Below are 17411 nucleotides of genomic sequence, written 5' to 3'. Positions count from 1 at the left end.
CCTATCAATTACAATGCTATTGATGTTAATGCCTTAATATTTCCATTGTTTTTTTCTATCTCTTGAATATGTTGGGAAAAGTCCTTCACACTAATAATAAGACAAATCTTCCTTTTCCAATCTATTGTAGTAATTACAAAAAATTAATGAATATAATTTTTAACATTCTTGTTCTATTTATTTATTTATTTTATAAACTCAAATACGAGTAAATTATTTACCATTTACAAATTTTATAACACAAAGAGGACATCTTTATGAAATATAATTTTTCTAATTCATGATGAAACTATTTTTTTTTCTGGACAATAATAGTAGAGGTTGACAATCTTTCTAGTGTCAGAGACCATGACCTGGCTGCCCTGAGAACAAAAGAGAACTAGCAGCCCTCATGCAGCCCCTCCCCTGAGAACAAACAGCTGCTCTGGGAGAGTCACAAGAGAGATTCCAGAAATACCACAAGATGCTCCAGAAGATTACGGCCAGGTGGCCCTACTTCCTCCTTCCTTGTACCCACTCCCCCTTTTTCCCCTCCTTATTGCCCTACCTGCTGGTTGATTATAAAAGAGCTAAAAAATCCGACATTAAACGAGACCTTGACAAAACCTCCGCTTGGTCTCCTTCTTCTTTCCCGCCCGTTCTTTCAGGTTGCAGCCCTCCTTGACCACCCCATGTTAGATTGGTTCCGTGGGTCAGGGGCATTCTAGGAAAAGTCCATATGTGAAGAAAAATTATCAAAATATACTTATTCAAAATAAAATGAAGTGGAGGCCAAATTACAAGAAGATTGAATAAGAGTGACAACTTTAAATCGTGTTTGAACGTGAACTACAGGAGTCCTGGTAAGGATCTCACCTTTAGAGGCACCCCCAGGACCCCAGGCCTGTCTGTTCTCAAAGAATTTTAAAGTTGAACTAGGTGACTCTAAAATAAATTAACAAGAGAACAAGCACATATAAAAATCCTTAGGGGCTATAAAATAAGAAAGGGAACAAAAGTTTAACACATAAAACTAAGGGTATGAACACTAAGAAAAAAAAAAAAATTATCCACACAACCAACTTCAGAAAATCAGTGGACCCAGAAGAACTATGCCCGTGTTTTCCTTTTGTGCCTCTCCTTTTCTATTTCCATATATATTTTTATAATAAGTTACATATTTATTTTGAAACAATTTTTTTTATTAGTTTTCTATTCAGCAAATACAGGCAGTTTGGTACCATCATTAAGCTCATCCCTGACCTACCCCCTTCCCATTGGCCCCTCCTTGTTGAGGTATATGAGTCATGCCTTGTGGAGTTAGCCCACAGTTATTGGTACAATAAATGTCTCTGCATAATCTGACCCAACATGTGGCTCTGACATTCTTTCTGCCCCCTCTTCCTATTCCCATATTGATATGAAGAAAACTTACAATTTATTGTAAGTTCAGATGGCCCAACTTTCTATTTTTAGCTAAGAATCTTCTACTGTATTAATAGAATACAAGCCTAGTCATATGGGAGACCATATGGATATATTGTATTAGGGAGATAAATGTAGAGTAAAACTATGACAAAATTTAAATTAAAAGAAAAAGAAAAGAAAACATGTCTTTGAAAGTGAGAGGGAAAGAAGGCTTCACAGGAAATCGTATTATGTTATTGGCAATGAATCTGGAAGTTATCATGTTAATTGTTGAACATATCACTATAGCAATCAAAGCAACTTCATCAAATAATTAAATAACACAACATCCTTATCATCATATGTCCTTGATTATGATAATCAAATTTAAAATATTAATTTACATTGATATTAGTATCATATCCATGCATTAAAACATTAATCATTTGCATTTTATTTTTATTAGTTTTAAAATGTGTTGCAATCTCTTGTACTTAGGGATTCTGCAATTTTGTGGGAGATACTGACGTCAAAAATCTGGTACTTTTGTCATCGTGATACATTCTCAGATATCTTCCTTAAACCTAATGGTTTATGATACTGATATAGATTAATTATAATTTTATTATTTATTATATATTAATATATTCTACTTTAATAATACTATTATATAATTATAATACATATTTATGTATTATAAAATACAATATATATTTAATCATAATATATATTATAATTAATTATATATGTATAATATTGTGTGGTTTCTCAAATCTAATCTGATTCTTCGTCTTTTACATGTCACACGTTTTTTTGTTTTTTTTTTAAATTTTTGTTTGTTTTTATTTATTTGAGAGCAACAGACAGAGAGGAAAGAGGCAGAGGGAGAGAAAGAGAGAGAGAGAGAGGGAGAGAATGGGTGCGCCAGGGCCTCCAGCCACTGCAAACAAACTCCAGATGCATCCACCCCTTGTGCATCTGGCTAACATGGGTCCTGGGGAATTGAGCCCTGAACCGGGGTCCTTGGGCTTCACAGGCAAGCACTTAACTGTTAAGCCATCTCCCCAGCCCATTGTTGTTTTTTTGAGGTAGGGTCTCACTCTAACCCAGGCTGACCTGGAATTCACTATGTAGTCTCACTCAAAGTGGCCTTGAATTCACAGGGATCCTCCTACCTCTGCCTCCCAAGTGCTGGGATTAAATGTGTTTGCCACCATACCTGGCTTAATGTCACACATATTTGCTATGTTTATATCTATAATCATTCTCTGTTTTCATATAATGAACTTGCTTTGTGTTTAGTCTATCATTTTTTTTTAAATTTAACTTTTGATAAATTATCTTATTTTTTTCTATTTTCTTACTATAGTGGAAAGTGATTTCAATAAAGAGCTGCTATGTCTTTCCTGTAGTTTTATTCACTTAGACATTTTATTTTGTTCTGACAATTTACTGACACTTTTTATCTTATTGCCTGATGACATTCCAAGAGGGAAGTTTTTGATTGTACCATATCACTCATTTACAGTAAAAATGTCAGGAATAGATTTTTTAGCTTTGGCTTCCAAAAGGAACAAGCAAGACAAATAAACCATCATAACAGAACCTTACCACTCAGGGACGTCATATCAAATAAAATGCCCTAGTTTAGAGTGAAGGATGTCACTGTCCTCGCTACTCAAGTCTTGTTCTGAAAATAAAAATATTTTTGTAAACAGAACATCCATCATAGCTAGGATAACATGTGCAATCCCATGTGTGCCACAACATACTAAGAAAAGATTATGTTTTGGTGTGTAGAGTAGAAGAAATAATTTGTCGTTCCTTCAAACCTATATGGTAATTTTCCAAAGAAAGTCATCTATTTCCTTCACATTCAAAAGAAGTACACCCTTACCCAGTCAGTGTCCAGCACATCTCCATATTATTATTCTTTCCTTCTAGGTTTGAAGGCTGTGAAGCAAATTACCTCAAAGTTCACCTCTAAAATAAATCTCCAATTATGCACTTTGAACACATTATGAGATTTGGGTTCTCAGAGAGAATATTCCAAGCTTGGAGTTAAACTGAGGCACAAGTTGATCAAAGTGAAGCAGTGTTGAGTCAAGAAATGTGTCAATTTTTAGAAATGTGGCAAAACAGCCTGCTATACAGATCCTTCAAAAGTAGATGAATGTTATAATGTCTTGACAAGGCCCAAAAAATCCATTCTGGACTTTGGCTTCCAAAATTATATTAACAAATTATATTGTGTAGGTTTCTAAATTTATGATAACTTTCTTCCTAATCATAGCAGCTTCATAGCTATTAGCAACAGCGACACAATAAACAATAAGTAGCAATGCACACCAAATGTTATACCTTTCTCTTCATAATGTTTGAAGCTAAGTTATAAGTAACCCTCACCTCCTGCATGTCTTTTATTCAGCCTTCCTTTCTGGAAAGCAAGAACCATACAGAGACCAAAACCAAACTCCTACTGTGCAAATACTGTCTTTATCCTTAACAGTGGTTGGATCATTAAACCAGAAGAGTGGTTAACATGAAATAAAAAAAATAATAATAATCATTGGAATAAGGAAGAACTAAAATGAAAGTCATATGAAAACTAAATAAGTAATAGCAGCATATAAAGGAGGAGACTTATGTAACTAGTATAAAGATGTTGTGGTGGTTTGAATAGATGGCCCCCAGTACATTCACTTTTTTATTAGTTTGTAGTTTGCATCTCAGCCACCTGGCTGGAGGCAGTGTCACTGGGTGGATGTTAAGGTGTGGTGGTGGGTTTCAGATTTCAGTTTAAAGCTACTCAAAGTGTGCCTAGCTGGAGTTCTTGAAGTGTGCTGTGCTGTATGGCTTCTGGCTTTTGGTTGGTGCTTCTGCTTTCTATGTTTGGGCCTGTGAAGGCAGGGCAGCTTCTTCTACCATTATGGAATTTCCACTGGGTCTATAAGCTTCAATAAATCCCTACCTCCATAACTCTGCCTGGTCTAGAAGTTCATCTCAGCGAACCTGAAGCTGCCTGCTACAGATGACTTGACATACATTTGCCTTTTAAATGGAGGAAAACAACCTTTTTTTTTTTTTTAATAGAACACAGCAGCTTAAAGAACCTATCTGATCCTTTTATCTTATCTTAGATGAAACTCAATATACTAATCTGAAAGAACTAGAAAGAATTTAAATAAAACTAGCAAGCAGAAAATGGGTTTGCTAGACTCTAGGCTGTGGTTACAGTTAGCTAGTGTGAAGTACAAATCAAAATTATGGGGTTGCAAAAGTACTGGAAGATAAGACTAAATCTTGTGTCTAAAACTGAACCATGAAACATACTCATACATTTCAATAGTCACTGTTGTTAAGATCAAATCTTAGATTAGCAGGTAATATGGACAGTAGCCTATTTATACAAGAAAGTAAATTGGAAAAGGTGAGAGATAAAAATGTGTGTTTATCATTGATAACCTACTGTTTGATACTAAATGAGCATGAACTTTGTTTTATTATTATATGTGCTATCTAGTTTTACATACAACTTTTTAAGAAATGCTACACTGGAAATTTTGTATTCTATAAAGAACAACGTAAGGAGGCACATTCCACTCATTAACTCCACGCTCAAAGCCCCTGCTGGCTTCTACAAAAAAGCACATGGTTTCTGGAAATTAAATGTTCATTACCATGACTTGAATTAGGAACATCTGCTACTAGCTAAGATGAGAGGTTAAAAAACAAAGATGACTGTTGCGATATCAGAAAATTAGTTAAGGTTTTGATCATTTTCTGTTTTGATTTTGAAGAACCTTAAGATATGCTCTTTGTTTCCTTTTAGTTTCATTTCATTTTTTTTTTTTTTTTTTTTTTACAGCCACTCTCACTGTCATGGAAACAACAGAAAATAAAGTGAGATTAATGGAAATCTCATTGCCAATGCATGTTTATATATTTATACATTAATTAAAACTTAGCACTGTATTCTTTTCAGAAATGGAATTCAAGAAATATGGGAAAATGAAATTAAATGTATGACTACTTTAAAAAATATGCATGTAACATTTGAATGGCTGATTGTTTCACCTAAAACCTAGGACCCCTACCAACCTGTTAAATCATTACAAATACTTTTGTCATGAACCACAGGAGACAACACACTAATATTAGGAACTGTATACTGTGTTTATTTTCATGGTATAACAATAAAACTGCATGCTTCATCAGGCCTCTGGAGGGTATTAGTGAACACATATGCTGTATATGAGCTTCCTATTAGCATCTATAAATAATAGACATTTGCATTTGTTTATAGTAATAAAAAGTGTTGAAGGAATTTAGTAGGATAAATAATAACATTTCAGAGGCATATAATTATGGTGGGTTTGGAAAACTTTATCTTATTCCTTATACCTCAAAATACTACCCAAAAATGAAAAACTGAGATAATACATTTTAACACCCTACCTCAGTTCTGCCAGGTACCACATCATGAACAAACACTGAATTTTAAGCTAGGTATCCAAATTATTCAAAGCTTAAAACATATGTTTTCAAGAAGCTTCCTATTATTTTGTAGCTCAAAAGATATTTTTATGAGGATGATATAATAGAGACATAAGGTAGCTAGTTTTACTACCCTGGCTTTATTTTTTTGTTAATTTATGAGCTATATCCCTAGTTCTTGAAAGCCAAATTTTGGAAAAGATAATATCCTGCTCTTAACTCCTACAAATGTCAGGTCGATTAAGAGTTATGATGAGGAACCAAGATACATATTGAGAAAAATACAAACAAAAGAACAGATTGTGACTGGAGAGATGATATAGCCATTAAGGCACTTGCCTGCAAAGCCAAATGATCCAGGTTCATTTCCCCAGGACTATGTATGCCAAATGCACAAGGTGGCACATGCATCTGGAGTTCGTTTACAGTGGCTAGAGGCCCTGGTACACCCATTCATTCTCTCTCTCTCTCTCTCTCTCTCTCTCTCTCCTCTCTCTTTCTCTCTCGCTACCTCTTTCTTTCCCACAAATCAATAAATAAAATAAGATATTGTAAAGGACAAATAGAATTTTTCAGATATTATATCTCTTTCTTGTTCTTTTTAAATTTAATTTTATGCTACAGTTGGATATTTTGAATTGACCTGTCTTCTAGTTCACCACTGTGAGTTTACTAGCTTTTAGGTCCATGTACTATAAAATTTATATTTGTTTCAATTCATTTCATAGATTCTAGTCACTGTTAAGATCTTTTATGCTTTTTAAACTTTCTTCAAAAAAAATGTTTATTCTGGAAATTATTCCTCAAAATTATTTTAAGTGCTTGCTAGAAAATTCTAACACCTATACCATGTAATAATATGCTTGATTATTAATTTACTTTTTTGAGTTCTAGTCTAATGTCTTTCTTTTAGTGTTCATATCAGTGCACATGCAAGATATTTTCAACATCAAAATAAACTAGAAAGGGCTGGAGAGATGGCTTAGTGGTTAAGCACTTGCCTGTGAAGCCTAATGACCCCAGTTCGAGGCTCAACTCCCCAGGACCCACATTAGCCAGATGAACAAGGGGGCACACACATCTGGAATTTATTTGCAGTGGCTGGAGGCCCTGGCACGCCCATTCTCTCTCCTTCTATCTGCCTCTTTTCTCTGTCTGTCGCTATCAAATAAATAACTAAATATATTTTAAAAAATAAACTAGAAAATCTCCAAATGATGTTAGTGTCCTAGGAAAATCACTTTCCTGTATGTCTAAGCAAATACAGTAGTGGTTATTTTCATTCCTCAAGGAACTTTTGAAAATCTTATGGCAATTTGTGCCTTGATTTCAGTTCTTACAGATCTGAGTTTCCACATTTGATACAACATTGGATGTCCCAGAAATTCAAATATAATTCTTTATATTTTAGACTCATTCTTCTAAAAGTTTCTGAACTCTAAACTTTATCTGTACAACTTCTCAAAACCACCCTGTAGTTCCTAAGAGACTTTTTTTCTTATTGGTATTTTAGTAACGAATCTCTTGGAGTGAGGTGGCTCACTTAAGGGCAATTGATTACAAAGCCTACCAGCTGGGGTTCTATTGTCCTGCACCTACATAAAGCCAAATACAAAAAGTGGCACATGTCTGGCATCTCTCTGCTGCCCCCCTCCCCGGCAGCCACACACACAAATACACATGATAAGACATAGAAAGAGAGAGAAATGAATTAATAAATGGAACTCTTATGGAATGTATAAACTTAGAAAATAAAGAAAGCAGTCATGTTATTGAAATCTTGCACGCTCCACAATCACCCCGTCTGACTTCTTCATTGATTATACCATTATCAGCATGCTAGGATTGGAATATTCAGTCCTTGGTTAAATTAGAATTAACACTTTCTCTTCAGGGAGAAGTAGCTATACAAGGTAGAACTTCACTATGGTGTTTTTCTTGTTCTATACTACCTCTGATTTATTTTAGCAGAATAAAGTTTTACCTTCAACTAGGACATGCCTATGTTTTTATGACTTTAAATTATTTTGTGGGGAAGAGCTGTCAGAGATTCCATTCCCCTATGATAGAAAGGAATCCAGTTGTACTTGATTCGTCTTTTTTCATATGAAGAAAATGAGAAGTCATGATTAGACTCTCCTTTTTTGATTCCAATGACATTTTTATTATAAAATAGACATATAGCAATATGTCAAAGAATTTAAATTTATTTACATCATAAATCAACAAAAAATAGAGCCAAGGTAGTAAAACCAGTACCTTATGCTTCTATTATATGATCCTCATAAAAATATCATTTTGAGCTACAAGATAATAGGAAGCTTATTGAAAACATATGTTTTAAGTTTTGAATAACTTGGATATCTGGCTCAAAATTCAATGTTTATTCATGATGTGGTACGTGACCGAATGGAAGTAGGGTGGCAAAATGGATTATTTCCATTTTTCTTTTTAGGGTTCTTGGAGGTATGGTCTCTCTTTCCCCAAGACTGACCTGGAATTCACTATGTATTCTCAGGCTGGTCTCAAACGCACAGTGATTCCATATCTCTGCCTCTGCAGTGTTGATGTCAAAAAAGTGTTGATGTATACCACCATGCCAGCCAATTCCAGTATTTTATGTAAAATTTATATAAAAGTATCCTGAAGAAATCAGAAAATGTGATCTCAATATTAACATAAATAGCTAAATTTTGCTCATTTTTGTCTGAATCTTGTTCCTATCTCACTTTCATGCAGAAATAATAAATAAAATTAGTGTCATCAATATTATTTTGCAGAAATAGATTCTTTATGTGTCAGCACATTGGCAAAATAGTTATTATTACTTTATAGGTAATTTGAACAAGTTTCAGATCACAGGGATAAGACAAATATGGACAAATATACCTTGAATATCCTCACTAAAAGCATATTTGTGGTGATGACATTTAAGTTAATAAAATATGATTCCTTGTTTACTTAGTTAAAATATTTATATTATGTTTATACATGTCTTGATTTTGATCAGATATTTGCTACTATTGTTATGGAATTTTGGATTTTGGTTTTTCAAGGTAGGGTCTCATTCTATCTCAGGCTGACTTGGACTTCACTATGAAGTGTCAGAGTGGCCTCGAACTCATAGGCATCCTCCTACATCTGCCTCCTGAGTGCTGGGATTAAAGGTGTGCATCACCATGCCCTTATTTTATTTTATTTTTGATAATAAATGTCACTTTAGCAGCCATTGAGATAAAGATTTATGTACAGAGAGTCTGTGTGAAGAAAATTTCATAGCATACACACATATATTTATATGATATGCATGTGTGAATGCTATATATTTATGTGTGTGCAGCCTCCTACTCCAATTTGTTGTTCCAATAAAAAACGTTAAGACATGAAAGACCAGATATAAGCCAGAGAGTAATGTTTTATAATAATTATCTATGAAGTGTTACTTTTATAATAGATAGTGCAAGCTCTCGGGTAAAATCAATAGTCCTAAGGGAATCTACTTCCTCCCTCATTGACTGTTTCTATGTACTTTTTCATTTCTGTATTTTATATTGAAGTAATGTACTCTCACTGACTCATTAAATTATTCTCATAGTCCAATTAGAGCCTACAGGATTCTCCACAAAGGGGTACAGTGTAAGGAGGACAATGCACTTTTTAAATATTTTCTTTATTAACATCCTCCATAATTATAGAAAATAAACCATGAAAATTCCTTCCCCACCTACATCCTCCCCCTCACAAATCCATTCTCCATCATATCCACTCCCCCTCTCAATCAGTCTCTTTTCTTTTTATGTCATTATCTTTTCTTCCTATTATGAGGGTCTCGTGTAGGTAGTACCAGAAAATGAGGTAATGGATATTCAGGCCATTTTCTATCTGGAAGATTGCATTTTAAGCAGTCCTACCTTTCCTTTGGCTCTTGCATTTCTTTTGCCACCTCTGTCACAATGGACCCTGAGCCTTGGAAGGTGTGATAGAGATGTCTTAATGCTGAACACTCCACTGTTGCTTCTTCTTAGCAATATGGTGTCTTTCGAATCATCCTGGAAGTCACCGCCATCTGAAAAGAGAAGCTTAGCATTAATATATGGTTATAGATGTAAGAAAAAGTGCTGACAGGCAGTTTCATGGGCACAATATTTGCATTTAGCCAAAAACTTCAGGTGTTATTTTTGTAGTGCTCATGACCTCTCCCACCATAAGCTTTTGACAAGGTTGTCAGTACTAAGGATATATTCCTTCTCATGTAGTGGACCTCCCATCCAGTTAAAGAGTGGTTGGTTTCCCCCATAAAAGATATGTCACCATTGCACCAGTTGGCACATTTGGCCTGGGTGAATATGTGTAAGGCTTGCAATGTCCACTGTCACCATTGATGACTTCTATTTCCTATAGGGCTGCAAACAACATAGATGTTTTTCTCCAGCTTTCTGTCAGCTGCTCCACAGGGAGGAGGTTTTAATCTTATCTCCAGCTTTATGTCTCAGTGACTAGTAGCCCAAGTATATGAAGTGTTCAGCAAAAGGATCTTAACATCTATTTCTGGTGGGTAATTAAGAGCTTTGGCCATGGTCTATAATGGTTTGGGGGCATCAGGGACCTGCACCGCCAACTCATTGAAATGTATCCCATCCCTGGCACTGAACTTTTTTTCTGGTAACAATCTATGGTTTCTGAGTATGTCATCTAAAGATGTATGTTTCCATATGGCTTATTCATAACATCTTAAATTTTAGCTATTTTTGTTTTGTTTTGCTTTTTGAGGTTAGGGTCTCATTCTAGCTCAGGCTGACCTGCAATTCACTTTGTAGTCCCAGGGAGGCATCGAGCTCACAGTGGTCCTTCTACCTCTGCCTCTCAACTGCTAGGATTAAAGGCATACACCACCACATCTAGCCATTTTAATTTTGATTAACCCTCCTCTCAATCTTACTGTATTCAATCTCTTCTTATGACCTCACTTAGGTCATTGCATCCCAAATAATCTGTTCATCTACCTATACATATACAATACCATCCCCTTAAGTCCTCCTCTCTCCTCTCTCCTTTATAGCCCTTTGCTTGTTTACTGGTCTCTGCTACTGACTTGTATTTTAACTCACATACAAATCTAAACATTTGTAGCTTGGATCCACATATGATAGGAAACATGCAGTGCTGGCTTTCTGGGTCTGGGTTACGTTCCTTAGTAAAAATCTTTTCCAGATCCATCCATCCATTTCCTTGCAAATTTCATAATTTCATTTTCCTTTACTGCTAAATAGAACTACATTGTATAAACATACTACATCTTCATTATCCATTTATCCATTGAGAGACATCTAGGCTGGTTCCATTTCCTAGCTATTGTAAATAGAACCACAATAAACATGGATAAACATCTATAGCTAAGGTAGTAAGTACAGTCCTCAGGATAAATGCCAAGGAGTGATATAGGAGATCATATGGTAAACATATTTTTAGCTGTCTCAGGAACCTCCAAACTACTTTCTACAATGGCTATACCAGTTTACATTGCCACCAATATTATTTCTCTTTTCTGCATCCTCATCAGCATTTATTATCACTTGTTTTTGTGATGATAGCCATTCTGATATGAGTGAGATGGACTCTCAAAGTAGTTTTACTTTGCATTTCCTGATGTCTAAGGTTGTAGAGCCTATACATTTTTTAAAATTTTATTTATTTATTTATTTTGAGAGCAACAGACACAGAGAGAAAGACAGATAGAAGGAGAGAGAGATAATGGGTGCGCCAGGGCTTCCAGCCTCTGCAAACTAACTCGTGCGCCCCCTTGTGCATCTGGACCTGGGGAACCGAGCCTCTAACCCGGGTCTTTAGGCTTCGCAGGCAAGCGCTTAACCGCTAAACCATCTTTCCAGCCCTGTAGAGCATATTTTAGATTTTTATAGGTGATGTGTATTTCTTCTTTTGTGAACTAGATTTAATTCCATAGGCCATGACTTGAATATATTCTTTAATTTCTAATTATTTAGTTTCCTGACTTCTTTGTATATCTTGGTTTTTAATCCTCTGTCAAATGTATAGGTGACAAAGATTTTCTCCCATCCTGTAGGTTGCCTCTTTGCTCTGTTCACAGTATTCTATGCTATATAAATGCTTTTCAACTTCGTGAGGTCACATGGTTGATTAGTGGTTTTACATCCTGAGCAACTGGGATGATATTCAGAAAGTTACTGCCTATGCCAATATGTTGAAATGTTTCTTCTACCTTTCCCTAAAGCATTTTCAGAGTTTCAGGTCTGATATTAAGGTCTTTCATCTATTTGCACTTGGTTCTTGTGCATGGACAGAAAGATATATTTTCATCCTTCTACACACAGATATACATGTTTCCCTACATCATTTGTTAAGTGGGCTATCTTTTCTCCAATGAATATTTTTGGCATTTTAATCAAATTCATATGGCTACAGCTTCCTGGGTTTATTTCAGGTTCTTCTATTCTGTTCTGTTGATCTATGTGACTTTTGTGCCAGTTCTCCACTGTTATTGTTACTGTGGCTCTGTAATATATCTTAAGATCAGGCCTGGTGATACTTCTAGCATTATTATTTTTAGTTTTTAGAGAGAAGGCAAGACAGAGTGGGAGAGAGAGAGAGAGAGAGAGAGAGGGAGAGAGAGAGAGAGGGAGAGAGGGAGGGAGAGAGGGAATTGGCATGCCAGGGCCTCAGCAATGCTCAGAATTGTTTTGGCTATTGCAGGTATTTTGTGCTTCCAAATGAGTTTTAGGTTTGCTTTTATGTGTTTCAGCGAAGAATGCCATTTGAAGGGGTTTGTGTTACATGTGCAGACTGCTTTGGTAAGACAGACATTTTTACAGTACTGATACTTCCAATCCAATAACATTAGACACCTTCTCATTTCCTAGTGTCTTCTACAATTTCTCTCTTGAGTGTTTTAAGCTTTTCATTGTATCGATCCTTCACCTCCTTGGTTAAGTTTATTCCAGTACACTTTATTATTCATACTTTTTAGTCATTTGTGAATGGAAGTGTTTCCCTGATTTCATCCTCAGCCTGTTTGTCATATACATATATATATATATATATATATATATATATATATATATATATATATATATATATATATATATATATGGTACTGATTTCTGTGTATTAATTTTGTATTCTGCTACATTGCTAAAAGTATTCATCTGCTATAACAGTTTTTTTTTTGTAAAGTCTTTAGGGTCCTTTATGTATAGTATATACTCATGCCATCTGAAAATATTGATAATTTTATCTCTTCCTTTTCAATTTGTGTCTTTTATTTGTGTCATTTACCTTATTGCTATAGCTAAGACTTCCAGTATATTAGATAAAATTGGGGATAGTGGACTTCCTTGTTTTGTTCCTAATTTTAGTGTAAATTCTACATTTTTCTCCATTTAGTATAATGTTGACTATATATTTGTTATTAATAGCCTTTATTGTGTTGAGATATGTTCCTCCTATTTCCATTTTGTTTAGGACTTTTACCATGAAGGGATGTTGGATTTTTTCAAATTACTTTTCTGTATCTATTGAGATCATCATGTGATTTATATTCTTCAGTCCATTTATGTAGTGTATTACATTATTGATTTTCACATGCTAAACGATTCTTGCAATTCTGGGATAAAACCTTCCTGGTTAGGGTAGATCCTTTGCATGTATACTTGTATTCTGTTTGCCAGTGTTTTCTTGCGAATTGTTTCATCTATGTTCATGAGGGAGATTACTCTGCAATTTCCTTTTTAATTTTTTTTAATATTTTTTATAATTAACAACTTTCATGATTGTAAACAATATCCCAAAGGAATTCCCTCCCTCCCCCCACTTTCCCCTTAGAAACTTCACTCTCCATGATATCTCCTCCCCCTCTAAATCAGTCTCTCTTTTATTTTGATGTCATCATCTTTTCCTCCTATTATGATGGTATGATGGTCCTGTGTACGTAGTGTCAGGCGCTGTGAGGTCATGGATATCCAGGCCCTTTTGTGTCTGGATGAGCACACTGTAAGGAGTCCTACCCTTCCTTTGGCTCCAACAGTCTTTCTACCATATCTTCTGCAATGGACCCTGAGCCTTGGAAGGTGCTCTTCTGTCACTTCTTCTCAGCATTGTGATGCCCTGAGTCATCCCAATGTCACTGTCATGTGAAAAGAGAAAGTTCTCTAACCAAAAGTGAGAGTAGCATTAATATATGGGTACAAACATTAAGAGAAGTACTTACTTGGCAGTTTGGTGAACAGAGTATATACATTTAGTCAGACAGAAGAAGACGTTACACTGCTAGGACTCATGACTACCCTTATTGTAAGTTTTCAGTATCAGGGATGTAGTCCCTCCCATGGAGCAGGCTTCCAGTAAAATTAGAGGGCAGTGGTTTCCCCCACAACAGATATGCCACTATTGTACCTATTGGCTCATTTGGCCAAATATAAGGCTTGCAGTGTCCACTGTGGTGTATCTTTACTGGTGATTTCTCTCTTTCCATCTACTGATTTTTGGTTTGCCTTGTTCTTTTCTTCCAAAGGCCTGAAGGGGAAGCATTATATTGTTTAATTGTGACCATTCTAATTTCTTTCTAATATTTTATTGATTTATTTGACAGAAAAAAAGGCAGATTGAGAGAGACACACATACATACAGAGAATGGGTGCACCAGTCTCCCGCCACTGTAAGACAAATTCCAGACATATGCACCACCTTGTGTTTTTGAATTACATGGTACTAGGGAATTGAACCTGGGTCCTTATGTTTTGCAGGAAAATATCTTTACCACCAAGCCATATCTGCAGCTCTCTCATTCCTTAATATAGGCACTTAAAGCTAGACATTTTCCTCTTAGGACTGCTTTCATTGTTTCCCATAGGTCTTGATATGTTGTGTTTTCATTGTCATTTAATTCTATGAATTTTTGATTCCTTCTTGATTTATGCAATGATTCATTCACCATTCAGTAACATACCATTTAGTTTCTATGATTTTGTCTACAATCGATTCGATAGTATTTCTTTTTCTTTTTCTTTTTTTTTTTTTTTTTTCCGAGGTAGAGTCTCACTCTGGTCCAGGCTGACCTGGAATTAACTCGGTAGTCTCAGGGTTGTCTTGAACTCACAGCGATCCTCCTACCTCTGCCTCCCGAGTGCTGGGATTAAAGGCATGCGCTGCCATGCCCAGCTCATATTTCTTGCTGTTGATTTGTACTTTAGTTCCATTTTTATCTGATAGAGTACAAAGAATAATTTCAGCTTTTCTATATTTGTTAAGATTTGTTTTGGGTATTAATATATGGTCTATTTTAGAGAATGTTCCCTGTGCTGCTGATAAGAATGCTTATTCTATAGGATTGGGAAGGATGTAGATGCCTGTTAGGTCCATTTTACCTATGATGTCATGTGAACAAGATCCCTTCTCTGTTACTTTCTACCAGGATGACCTGCCAATTGATGATAGTAGGGTATTGAAGTCACCCACTACAATTGTTCTTGGTGTTTTCTGTGACCTTAAATCTAGTATTGTTTGTTTAATAAAATTGAGAGCACCCATGTTAGGTATGTATATGTTTAGAATTGTAATGCACTCCTGTTGAAGTGTTCATTTAATCAATATAGCGTGACTTTTTAAAAATCTTTCCTATATAATTTTGTCTTTAAATGCATCCCGTCAGATGTTAGGATAGCAACACCTGCTTGTTTTCTAGGTCTGTTTGCTTGAAATACTATTTCTCATCCTTTCATCCTAAGATAGCATCTGTCTTTTTTGGAGAGCTGAATTTCTTGAATGCAACATACAGAAGGATCATGCCTTTTAATCCAGTCAACAAGCCTTTGTCTTTTGGTTGGGGCATTGAGGCCATTAATATTGTGCTATTGTTGAAAGTTGTATATTTATTCTTGCCATTCTTCTTGCTTTGTAGTGTTCCATGTTTTTCTTTACTCTCTTGTATTAACCATTATTTCAATGTGGTTTATTTTTTCATGTTTTCTCAAGTGTGTGATTTTATCTTATGCAGTGTGAAAAATCTCTTCAAATATTTTTTGTAAAGCTGGATTCTCATGTGTTCCTTTAGTCTGTTTCTGTTATGGAAAGTCTTTATTTCTGTCAGTTTGGATGGATAGTTTTGCTAGATATAATAATTTTGGTTGCCAGCTATTATCTTTCAGAACATAGATTATATCATTCTATGCCCTTTGGGCTTTAAAGTGTGTGTTGAGTAATTTGCTGTTATCCTGATGGGCTTGCTTTTATAGGTGACATGATGCTTCTCTCTTACTACTTTCAGCATATTTTCTTGATTCGTGTATTTAATAGTTTAGTTATAACATGGTGAGGAGACATTCATCCCTGGTTTCATCTATTTGTTATTCTAACTGCTTCCTGTATATTGGCATCTCTTTCTCTACTTGTGGGAAATTTTCACCATGATTTTGTTGAAAATACTTTCTATGTTTTAGAGTGAAATACTTCTTTGACAATACCCTGAATTTTTTTTTTTAATTTAATTTATTAGTTTTCATTTCAGTGAATACAGGCAGTTTGGTACCATTATTTAGGCTCATCTGTGATCTACCCCCTCCCATTAGACCCTCCTTGTTAATGAAAATGGGTCGTGCATTGTGGAGTTAGCCCCCAGTTATTAGTATGATAAATGTCTCTGCAAATCATGACCCAACATGGTGATGTTTTCCTGTGAACCGGATACCAGCACAAAGGGGAAGGAGATCAACGCAGAGAAAAATCAACTCCTACCAAATCAGTGAGCCAAAGCCTCAGAGGCCCCCAACACCTCAGCACTGAAGCAGACCAAAAATGAACCCAACATGGCTCAGGGAAATCTTGCGGAAGAGGGGGCGGAAAGAATACCCTGAATTTTTATGTTCAATCTTTTTATAGTTTCCCAAATATCTTGAAATTCCTACTCATACCTTCCTATTGGTTTGTCTTTCTCTTTGTTGGAATGTTCAAGATTTGCCACTTTGTCTTCTAGTTTAGATATTCTGATCTCTCTTTGATCCATTCTGTTAGTGACACTTTCTACAGGGTTTGTTTTCCTACAGTGTAATGTTTTTCATTTCTAGTATTTCTAGTAGGTATTTCTTCAGTTTTTCTATTTCCTTACTAATGTCTTGTATTGATCTCCTCATTTCATTAATGTGGTTTCCTCTGTTCTCTTGGGATTCCATCAAGTGTTTGTTTTCTTATTTGATTCTTTTGATTTCTTGTTGACATTTTTTGAACATAGTTATAAACATTCTTTTGAATTCTTTTGTCAGACATTTCATCTAACTCAGTTTCACTGGGGATCATTTCTGATGGATTTATAATTTTTAGTGGAATTATATTACTGTGATTATTTGTGTTTTTGTATTTTTGCATCCCAAATTAATTCAATGCTTGAGATTTCTAATTATATGCAGTTTTCTTAGATGTGCAAATCTGACATTATGCATTTTCAGGGTAGGAGCCAGTTACCAGCTGTGTGTGGCTCTTCCATTACTCCCAGAGTAACAGCA

Source organism: Jaculus jaculus, chromosome 3, assembly GCF_020740685.1.
Source record: "Jaculus jaculus isolate mJacJac1 chromosome 3, mJacJac1.mat.Y.cur, whole genome shotgun sequence".
Lineage (NCBI taxonomy): Eukaryota > Metazoa > Chordata > Mammalia > Rodentia > Dipodidae > Jaculus > Jaculus jaculus.
This window is presented reverse-complemented; position numbering follows the sequence as displayed.